Below are 10,482 nucleotides of genomic sequence, written 5' to 3'. Positions count from 1 at the left end.
GAAAGAATGAATTGGGGTTTAAAGTTGCTGAAGGAGTGCTCCTTACACTGCTGCTGCTTTTACCTTCACAAGGAGAGAAGGCAAAACTGAATTCCAAATCCTTTGTACAAAAGCTTTCCATTATTATTGCTCTGGATTAAGTGAGCTCTATGGAGTTTAAAAAAGGATGAACATGGGAAATGGAAACTGAAAGGGACAGAAAGCTTTTTCCTGTTGAGGAAGGCTCTTCCAGGGGATCAGCACCTCCTGGGTAAGGAGGCATCAGCCAGCATGAGCATCTCTCAGAGCTGTGGCCAGGAAAGATCAGCAGAGCTTGACTGCGGGGACAGCTGAGACAGCCCCTGCATTAAATCAGCCTCACAAAATAAGTAGAAACTGCCTTAGAATGTCCCCATCAAAGCCTAATTATCTGCTGACTTCTTAGACATAAGAGAATTTTCTTTGTCTATTTAATTTCATGCTTATCATCAAACTAGTCATTAAATAGCTGAGTATTAGGGGAAAAATGCAAAGCTTTCTGGTCTGTCTTGTTTAATCCTTCAGCCCCTCCCTTCCCTCCTCCCCGTCCCACTTTCTCTCTGGCACAGTCAGGAAGAGGGGAGAGCAGGTGGGGGGTCCTGCTGGGCACTGTGGCAGCCCTGGGTGCTGGTCTCCAGGTGGACAGGGATGTGGGAGTCCTGGGAAAGGCTGGGATGGAAAATCCCCCAGTTCCCTGCCAGAGGCCAGCTCTGGTTGCTGGCAATTTGGACTTGGCATCCCATGGGATGTAGCAGAGATGCAGAAGCGACTAAGACTGAGATGAGACCCAGAGGTCTGATCATTACAAGGAAAATGAATTGTCTGTGAGTCAGGTGAATCATTTAAACAGAACTGAAATGATTGAACAGCAAATGGTGCTGGGCTTTCCTGTCTCCTAACATATTAGTGGGGGACATTACCTGAAATTGGAAAATAAAAAATTGTCAGTCACTGGGAGGCTTTTGTATGTCAGATGAATCAAGGATGTGGAATTGCTGCTTTGGGCTATATTTGAAATCAGGAACATAGAAACATTTAAGCAATGACTGGCTACTTAAACTGATGCCAGCCTTGTCTCACTGGGATGAGGTCCTGCTTTAGGTCCTGGCTGCTCCTCAGCTGGGCTGTGTGGAGGGAACAGGGCAGCACTGAGCCTGCAGCAGCTTTCTGCAGCCTGCTTGATAAACCTTCTTCTGGCCATGGCAGGATTTTGGCTCAGCTAACCCAGGACACACCCAGGGAGGAAATTCCCAGCTTCAGGAGGATTTGTGGCAATGTCCTGTCTGCTTCTCCAGTTCAGTATCTCTGCTGCTGAGGGCACATCACTGTCTGGGCAGCCTATACAGCAAAGACAATCCCATCCAAAAGACCCTTGATTAAATGTTTTGCCTTGATGCCAATTCCTGCTTTCTGCAGTTTGGTTTCTAATGTCCAGGAGGAACCATTCCCTAGCAGCAGCCTCCAAGCTGTAAACTTTTGACCTGAGCTAATTACTGAATTCACTTTATAGAAGTAATGAGGTTCTGAGCCTCTGCAATGCCTTGGAGGCTCTAGGGAGTCCGAGCCAAAACCTGAGCTCCCTAATCAGTTCTGACTCTGTTTTTTTTATTCATTTACCGAGTGCCCCGAGGCACTGCCGCTCCTTGAGCTCCCTGGGAGGAGCTGCAGCGCTGCTCTCCCCAGTCTGCCACTGGGCAAAACATCCCAGTCAGGGCTGCAGGTACACCCAGCACCTCAGTGATGAGAGGAGGAGACACCAGTGGTCAGAGCAGCAGGGCCAGGAGAGTTGTGCTCAAAGTCTTTCCTCAAATCTACTATTGAGCAACTGGGATCTCCTCCTTCTGCCTCAAAACTTCCAATAAAGAAGCTGATAGAATTTTGCTATCTTTGTGAGAGCACATTGATGGCTGTGGACAGTGTAATGATGACAGGAGGGGAGGTGTGGCTGTACAGGACCATTCATGGACACTGGCAGCAGCAGCAGCACAGCAGGAACAGGCAGTGGGAACACTGCAGAGACGTTCCCGTGCTCTGGGCAGCTGTGAAATCCCATCTCCTCACTTTGCTGGGTTCTTCCCACCCAGTACAGGCAGGCCTTAACCAGCAGTCCAAAACTAAGGCCAGAGAAGCTGTGGATGCCCCATCCCTGGATCTGTCCAAGGCCAGGTTGGACGGGGCTTGGAGCAATCTGGATATTTTGTACTGCAAGGTGTCCCTGCCCATGGCAGTGGATTGGAAGTAGATGAGCTTAAAGGTCCCTTCCAACCCAAATCATTGTAAGATTCTATCACTCTGATTGTGCCTTTCCCTAGGAACACTCAGGAGCTGTCAGCAGCTGAAGGAGAGCCAGAGACCTGCAACGCACCCCTCAGCCCCAAGCCCACCACTGGTCTCCAGTTGCTCACAGAGCTGATGGTCCCAACTTCCCCTCTCAAAGGCTTCCCCTTGCCCTTGTCCTTGCTCTGTTTGTCCCTCTCTCTCACGTGCTGAGGCACCCCCAGGGCTGACACTGGGGGGAAGGTGACGGTGTCACCCAGGTCAGGACACTGCTGACCAGCTCCACCTCCAGCAACCTCCCACCCTGGGGCTGTGTGGTGAGAGGAGCATCCCCACTGCCCAAGCTGGGAACGGAGAAGGGAAGGTGTGCTGTCCCTGGCCACCCTCATGATCAGTCTGAGGCATGAATATCTCTGCAGGCAGATGTGACCTCCTGATGTGACCTCCTGTGCTGCCATGGTGGGCTCCTGCTGAGCCCCACTGGGCGGTGGGGGACCCCAGGGTGATCTCTGCCCCACAGAGACACCCCAGGGTGAGCTCTGCCCCATGGAGGGACCCCAGGGTGAGCTCTGCCCCATGGAGGGACCCCAAGGTGAGTTCCACTCCACCTTGGGCAGTGGGGGACCCCACCCTGAATCACCCTCAGCCACATCCTGCCCACTGCTGGCAGAGTCCAGGCAGACAGAGCTTTGCCTGCCCGGCCTCTCTGTGCCCAGCCCTGCAGTGTGGGCAGGAGCAGGGTCAGCTGGGGCACAGGGAAGGCAGAGCTGCCAGAATGCAGGGATGGCCCTGCTGCTGCTTCTGCTGCTGCTGTGGATCCCGGGGAGGCAGTGCTGGCAGGAGCAGGGACAGGGATTTACATTGCAAATCCACACAAGGCTGAGCTCGAGGGCCAGTGCAATCATTATCATGGTCTCCTCGATGAGGGTGATGTGCTTGGTAATTACATAAGATTGGCACATCTCTTTCTGCTGTTCCTCTGTCTCTTTTCAGACTGAGGGCTGGTGATTCAAACTGGAGACTTTGTGAGCATCCTTTGTTCAGCCTGACAACTCAGATAATGCCATTTATCACACAGGTTTGAGGCATCACCTCACCTGACACAGGCCAGAGAAATTACCTGCAGTGCAAATGATATTTTGATTTTGAGTATAAAAATTTCCAAAAAATACATATGATAACTCTACTTTTAGCTCATAGTCAAATTTTAGCGCAAGTGAAGGCTGTGGCATCTCAAACACTCAAAAATGGAGTGTTTTAAAACAGCTGTAGCAGAAAAGTAAAGTGGCTGGGGGAAGCAAGAGTGGTTCTCTCAATCAGCTCATGCTATGGACACTGGGGAAGGGGTATTGGCAGGTGGAAATGCACCAAAGTCTTTTGCCATCACTGGAGATGGGCTTATTTTGCACCACTTGCTGTGAACAAAGAACTTACTTATTTTGGAGGCTGCAGGGATGAGATGCAGAAAATCTGTCACTGGACAGATAGAGATAAGCTGTGGGTGCCTGTTACCAACACACATTTATAACATTCTACAGTAATATAATTAGAGCATATACTTTTATAATATTATATAATTTTTATAGTTCATCAGATCATCCAGGAGGAGTTAAAACTTTATCTTGGAAAATTCAGATTGACAAGGATAGCAAGTTATAGCAAATCCAGTGGTGGATGTGGCCAACAGAGAGTGTTCTTGAATTTCAGATACCTTTCCAAAAATAAGAACAAAAAAATTATAAGAACTATGTTAAAAAAATCAATCTCTTCATGATGCATGGTCACTTTGCTATCAATAAAGTGATTTATTGATATATTTAATAAATAAGTGATTATTGATCATGCTGGCTGTAGGCAGCATGACCAGGGAAGGGAGCACTCCTGAGTAAGCTTAGGACACATTGGTTTTCCAGGGACTAAAATGATTATGGGATAATCCAAAACTCTTGGAGAGAGCAATAAAATCTTGGAGCTCTTGTGCCACCTCTCATGTCCCCAGCTGCTGCACCATCATGCTTGGGAGAGTGGGACAGTGTTGGCAAACTTGAAGGAGCTATAAAGGAAATCCATTTCATTAAAACAGGGAGGAGTGGTAGATGTAATTTTGCAGATTTCATTCGATGTTAAACGCACCTGACTTTTAGTGGGGCAGATAAAACCCTGCTGCCAGTGGAATCAGTAACTGGAGTGGGAAATGCAACTGGACCTGGGAGGAGTATGAAAAGTGAGGTAAGAGGTGCAAGGCTGGCTGCTGGAGGTAGATTTTTTGTGATTAAACCATTTAGTCTGGTCAGAAACAGCAGATAAGCTTTAGGGAAAACAAGCCCTTCTCTGAATTTGAAATAGAAGCAGCAAATTGACAGATGGCTCAGGATAGCAGGAGCAGCACGGCGGGGCCAGCTAATCACTGGAGATAAGATCTGCAGCACAGGCAGACTCCCAGCCCCCGCTGTGGCACCGTCCCTGTCCCTGCAGACATCCCGGCAGGTGGGGAAATGCCACCGCACCAAGGAGTGACCTCATGTCCCGGGGGACACGTGCAGCTCCAGCTGTGGCAGCAGTGCCTGGTGCAGCCCTGCTGCCAGGGAGGCTGAGCCAAACCACTGCCGAGCTCAGCCTTTGATGGGAGCCTCCATCTTAGGGAATAAAAAAGCTCATGAGACGCAATCTGCCTCTCCATCCCTTGGCAGGTGATTTCCAGCCCCAAGGAAATATGATTCATGTTACCCACGGGTATCAGAACCGTCTTGTGAGAAGATGGCAGAATTGAATTCCTGAGGAAAATGTTTGTGAGAGCATCAGGAGAGCCAGTGCTAGAGCTGGATCTTCTCTTCGGTGGGGTGTGTTGGGTACTGTGTGCAAGCTTGGTAAAGAGATCCACTCCAAAGGGATCCCTGTCTCCAGCTGGGCTGTGCATTCCTGAGTGTCACTGCAGCCCAGAGCTTCCTGAGCTATCAGAAACTCCTGGGACACCTCTCACAGAGCACTTGACTTAGCTGGGTGTTGGGAAATGGCCTGGAAATCAGCACCCTGCTGTGGTTACACTGAGCAACACCAGGCTGGTTACTATGGACTCACAGTAGTTACCCAGAGAAGCTGGGGCTGCCCCTGGATCCCTGGAAGTGCCCAAGGTCAGGTTGGACGAGGCTTGGAGCAGCCTGTGACAGTGCAAGGTGTCATGCAAGCCCATGGCTAGGGTGGCACTGGGTGAGTTTTGAGGTCCCCTCCCACCCAAACTATCCTGGGATTCTGTGATGCTGTGACTGGCACAGGAGCTGCCAGGCAGGACTGAATGGTGAATTCCATCTTTTATGCCTCCATCCCATCCCCACACTTTTTCCTGGTCTTCATTAACACAAGAGCCTTGGGAAAGTTTTGTTCAGATTACTGGGGACGGTTTTAGGAAAATTCCTCTATGACATTCCTGAGAAAACTCTCCCCCTCATCACTGCAGACAATCCCATTTTCCCTCTTGGGGGACTGGGGCTGGATTGACAGGAGCCGACATCCATCCTGTGGGTGCTTGCAGCTCCCGGGGCCTCTTTGTGTCAGGCTGCTTTAACAACAAACAGAGCACAGCCCCTGCAGCATCCCTGGGGAGACACGGGGAGAGGGACCCAGCACGGCCAGCTCCTCATGCCTGAGCTACCCCGTGGATGGAATGCAGATGAAAATTTTTTTCGCTTTTTTTTTTTTTTTTTTTTTTTTTTTCCATTTTAAGATCCCCCATATTGACCAAATGTGAGTATGAGGCAGATTGACATCCAGATTTGACTTGGGAAACAGTTCAGCATTAACGTATTAAGCTAATGAACTCCAGTTATCCGGATTGGTTTGCCAAAATTAAACCCAGGAAATGGCAGTTTATTCAGTGGGAAAGAGAACATAAAAGATTTGCCCCTAAAATTTCCCAAAGCAGCTGATGATGTTGTCTAATTTCAATGGAATTCTTAACCTGACACATTTCAGAGAGACTGACTATCACGGAACTGACCTCTGGAAAATTCAGGATAATGGCACATGGTATTGCTCACAGATTTTAAGATTTTTCTATGTAAGTGTTACATTATTCATCCAGTCTGGGGTTAATAGTGCCCAGACAGAATCTGCCATAATACACTTATATATCAAACAAGGTTGCCCAGTAAATAAATTCAAAAGATTTTCACAGCCAGAGCTTTTAAGGCCAAACCTCAGAGATTTCTGTGGGATTTGGAATTGAGGGGGGATGCCATTTCAATTGAAGGCAGCTGAGGCTCCTAACAGGTTCCTGATGCTGGGCAATAGGAAGGAGTAGTGGCAAGATTATTGGAATTTCATTTGTGCACTGTCTGGGGAAGGCAATGTAATTTCTTGCCCCTTCTGCCTCCTTGGCTCTGTTGGAGGAGGCTCTTTGCTCTTGTTTCCTGAATTTCATTGATAAGGTCAAACAGGCAGGATCAGCAGGGAAAAGGCACGAGAAACTCAGTCCTACATGGTGAACTGAGTTGTGTTTAATCATTATTATGATAATATAACATTTATAGTGCAGTGGAGGCGTGGGGCTACTAACAGAGCCATGAGGTGCCTGCACCAAAAATCCATCAAGGTCAGTATTTCACCTCCAGCAGCCCCGTGTGGCTGCCACCAGGGAAGGATGAAAGCATGAGGAAAATATACTCTCCCAGGATATTCTCCAAGCCTCCAGCCATTTGTGTCTCAAAGATCCCCCAGGCTGGGGAATGCTGCAGTGCTCCTCACCACTGGGTATATTTTGGTTTTATTCCTATTCCTGCCTTATTTCCCTGGCATCATTACAGAAGGGATGGAGGGAGTGAAATTGCAGAGATGCTCCTTGAGTCCTTCTTCCCTTGGCCTGGCCTTCCCCATCCTTTCCATATCCCTTTCCCTGGGATATTTGTGCAGGAAGGAATGATGGTCTGAGCTTTTGTGACTCTTGTGGCCACAGATCAGTCTCAAAACTGACTGAGATAGTCGTGCAGAAACATTATTAATTTGGGAAGATGAGCAGGAAGCTGCAATGTGTCTTTAAAAAGCTCCTTGCCCAGGGAGACCTGGATCCAGCACATCACCCAAAAGCCCAGGAAATTTGATAGATGAGTCTCCAACATTCTTGTCATGTCTCCCCTTCTCGTTTTGCCCCCTTCCCCAGGCTGGAAGTGCTGAGAGGCGTGCTGTGAGGTCTGCCTTGTGTCCGGGAGCCTGTCAGAGCTGGGACACGCAGCCCATGGCCTGCAGCTGGACTCACAGGAGTCTCCATCAAGCACTCATCCAAACGTCTCTCCCGGGCGGAATGCCCTGGGGTTCGGCACTCCTTTGTTTTGAAAGCCACAGTTATTTGTATCAGCAAAGCATGCAAAGAGTGCCCCAAAATGAGAGGGAGGGGGAAGAGAAAGAGGGAGGGGGACAGAGAGTTTCTGTGCCTGATGGGATCACACTCAGAGAAACAGGGAGGGATGCATTTCTGGGGGCTGATATTAAACAGACCATCAGTGTTTTTGGAGAGAACCCCAAGGCTGTGAGGGGGACCTGGGCTGGTGCAGGCAGAGCAAAGGAGACCCCGTGAGGATCCAGCTCTCCCTTGGGTGCTGCCAGGCTTCACAAGGCAGAGGAGAGCAATGGGGAGGAGCAATGGGGTTTGAAATCTGCTGCTGAATGCACACGTAGTCTGCAGATTGTGTGATAGAGAAAATCCCCCAGTTGGGTTTCTGGGAGAGCAGGGAATATTAAATCCTTTTTCTCCAGTAGATGCTACACAGGAATGACCTGGGGACATGAGAGACAGTGATAAGTGACTCTCTCCATCCCTTTTTATCCTGTTTACAATACAGAGGCTTTCCTTGAACAAAACCCTTTTTTTCCTCTCCATGCTTCTGGCTGTTGTGTCTAAATGAGCCAATTTGCTGAAGGACTCCTCCTGGAAGGACTTGAAGTCTAACAAGAATAGATGCTGGGTTGCAGCATGTTGTTTCTGGCAAAAATCAATTTCTTCACAAAAGAACAGAAATCTGTTCTTGTATTTCAGGGCTTGCCATTTCATCAGGGCTCCTGTGATACCTCTCACAGCCTTGGCCAGGAGGGAATCCCAGGGTCTATTTCCATTCAACCTATTTCCAGAAGTGTTTGAAAACGGGGTCTAATGGCTCAGGGAAGGGGGAGCAAAGCACGGGGAGCAAATGTGTTTGTTACTGCTGCAGTTAATGGTTTTGTTGATATGCTGTTTATCCTTGGGCTGATGTGATTTCTGGGGCTTGAGTTGCTGTTTGACATCCAGGGGATAATCTCTTGCCAGAGGCCTGGATGGCTGCATGGCAGGGCAGGGCAGACTAAGTTTGATGCATCATCTGCGACACAAGAGATGGACCCACAGGGACAGAATCTCTCATTAATTAAAGATGTGTTGTTGTTTCCCTCTTTATATCTGTGTGGTGCTCAGGGACGCGTTCTCCTGTGACAAGGCTGCATTCTTCAGGTGCTCACCCTGAACTGCAAACGAGCAACAACAGAAAGGACCCAACACTTTGGAGACTGTTCCGGCCTCCAGGTTTCCCAATTTGCCCAGTCTCACATCAGGAGGTGTCTGCCTTCAGCTTCCCCACCTCTGAAAATAATTTCTCACTTTTCCTCCAACATTTGTCATCCTTCAGTAGCCTGAATTTTTGCTGTACAGTTATTTTGGTTTTGCCTAAGTCAAGCACAGGACAAGGCTGAGGTTTCTGAAGGGAGTTTAGGATTTAAATCAGTGTATTTTATTCAACAGTATTGGAGTGTTTTATCTGGATGGACCCAGTTTAAAACATTATTCTTGTTGATAAAGCAGATTTCCCTTCACACCACAGGTGGGACAGGCAGCACAAACCCAGAAAAGGGCAGAATCAGCTCAGCATCAGGGAATTTAAAGCCTGAGGAACAAGTATAAAATGCCAACATTTAATAGAGGAAAGAAATAGTGGAGAAGGAGAGAGCTGAGTGCTTGTCTGGACCACGAGGACAGAGGCTACAGACTTTTAAATTATTGATCTTGTGGAATAGAGCTAAATGCTTTACAGAATACAAGCCTTTCCCAATTTCTCACAATCGAGCTCTTATTAGCATGAAGTTTGTTGACAAGAACCATTTTCCACTAAACAACAGTAACAAGACAGAGTTATGGTCCTAATTTGAGCTTTTTAATCAATCAGTGTTTGTACCCGTGCCTCTGATGTCCTGCTGCCCTGACAAACTGGGCTATACCTCCCCACCACGTTGGGTTTTTTAATAATTCACCTTCTCCTTGCTTTTCCCATGAAGTAAAAGGTGACAGGGATTCAGGTGGCTCAGCAGACTCTGACCATAAAGATACTGGGTGTTGTAACCCAGTATACAAGGAAGAGTTGTGGCTTCAACAGTGGTGCATTATCTGGTCCAAACAATGAAGAGTAAACTGAAAAAGCAGCTTCTCATCCAGCCCCAGAGCAAAGCTCTGTGAGACAGGAGAGGAGCATGCAGCTCCACCATGAACGGGTCACATCCTGCTGGAGAAAATTTAGTGTATCTCTAAGTATGGAGAAAAAACCAGGATTATTAAGAAAACAAAGCTTTTGCATGATGGACACCCTAAACTGACCGTGATCATGTGTGAACAAACCTGTGAAGTGCAGGCGGTTCCCTGGCAATGAAACACTGAACAGGACAGCAGGGCATGGCACAGGACAGGGGTAACGATGATGAAAGAACACGAAGAGCTGTCTGAGAAGGGGTACCTGGAGGTAGGGTTCATCCTACGAGGAAGGAAGTACCAGCTCAGTATCTGCATCTCCAAGTGTGCTGGCAGAGGTGGCAGAGGTGACCCGGCCTCTGGAGGTCCCAATTCAGAGCTGTGCCCAGCCCTGCCCCGAGCGCTGCAGCCCCTCCGCACGGAGCCGCGGTGGGACCCCGGGGCGTTCACCCGGACAAGGATCCAGGGGACCTTCCAGGGCCTAAAGGGGCTCCAGGAGAGCTGGAGAGGGACTGGGGACAAGGGGTGGAGGGACAGGACACAGGGAATGGCTTCATGGCTTCACAGGGCAGGGACAGATGGGGTATTGGGGAGAAATTGTTCCCTGTGAGGGTGGGGAGAGCCTGGCGCAGAGCAGCTGTGGCTGCCCCTGGATGCCTGTGAGTGTCCATGGTCAGGCTGGGCAGGGCTGGGAGCACCCTGGGGTAGTG

The sequence above is a fragment of the Sylvia atricapilla genome, chromosome 27 (genome assembly GCF_009819655.1).
Source record: "Sylvia atricapilla isolate bSylAtr1 chromosome 27, bSylAtr1.pri, whole genome shotgun sequence".
Classification (NCBI taxonomy): Eukaryota; Metazoa; Chordata; class Aves; order Passeriformes; family Sylviidae; genus Sylvia; species Sylvia atricapilla.
Note: the sequence above shows the minus strand (reverse complement) of the source record.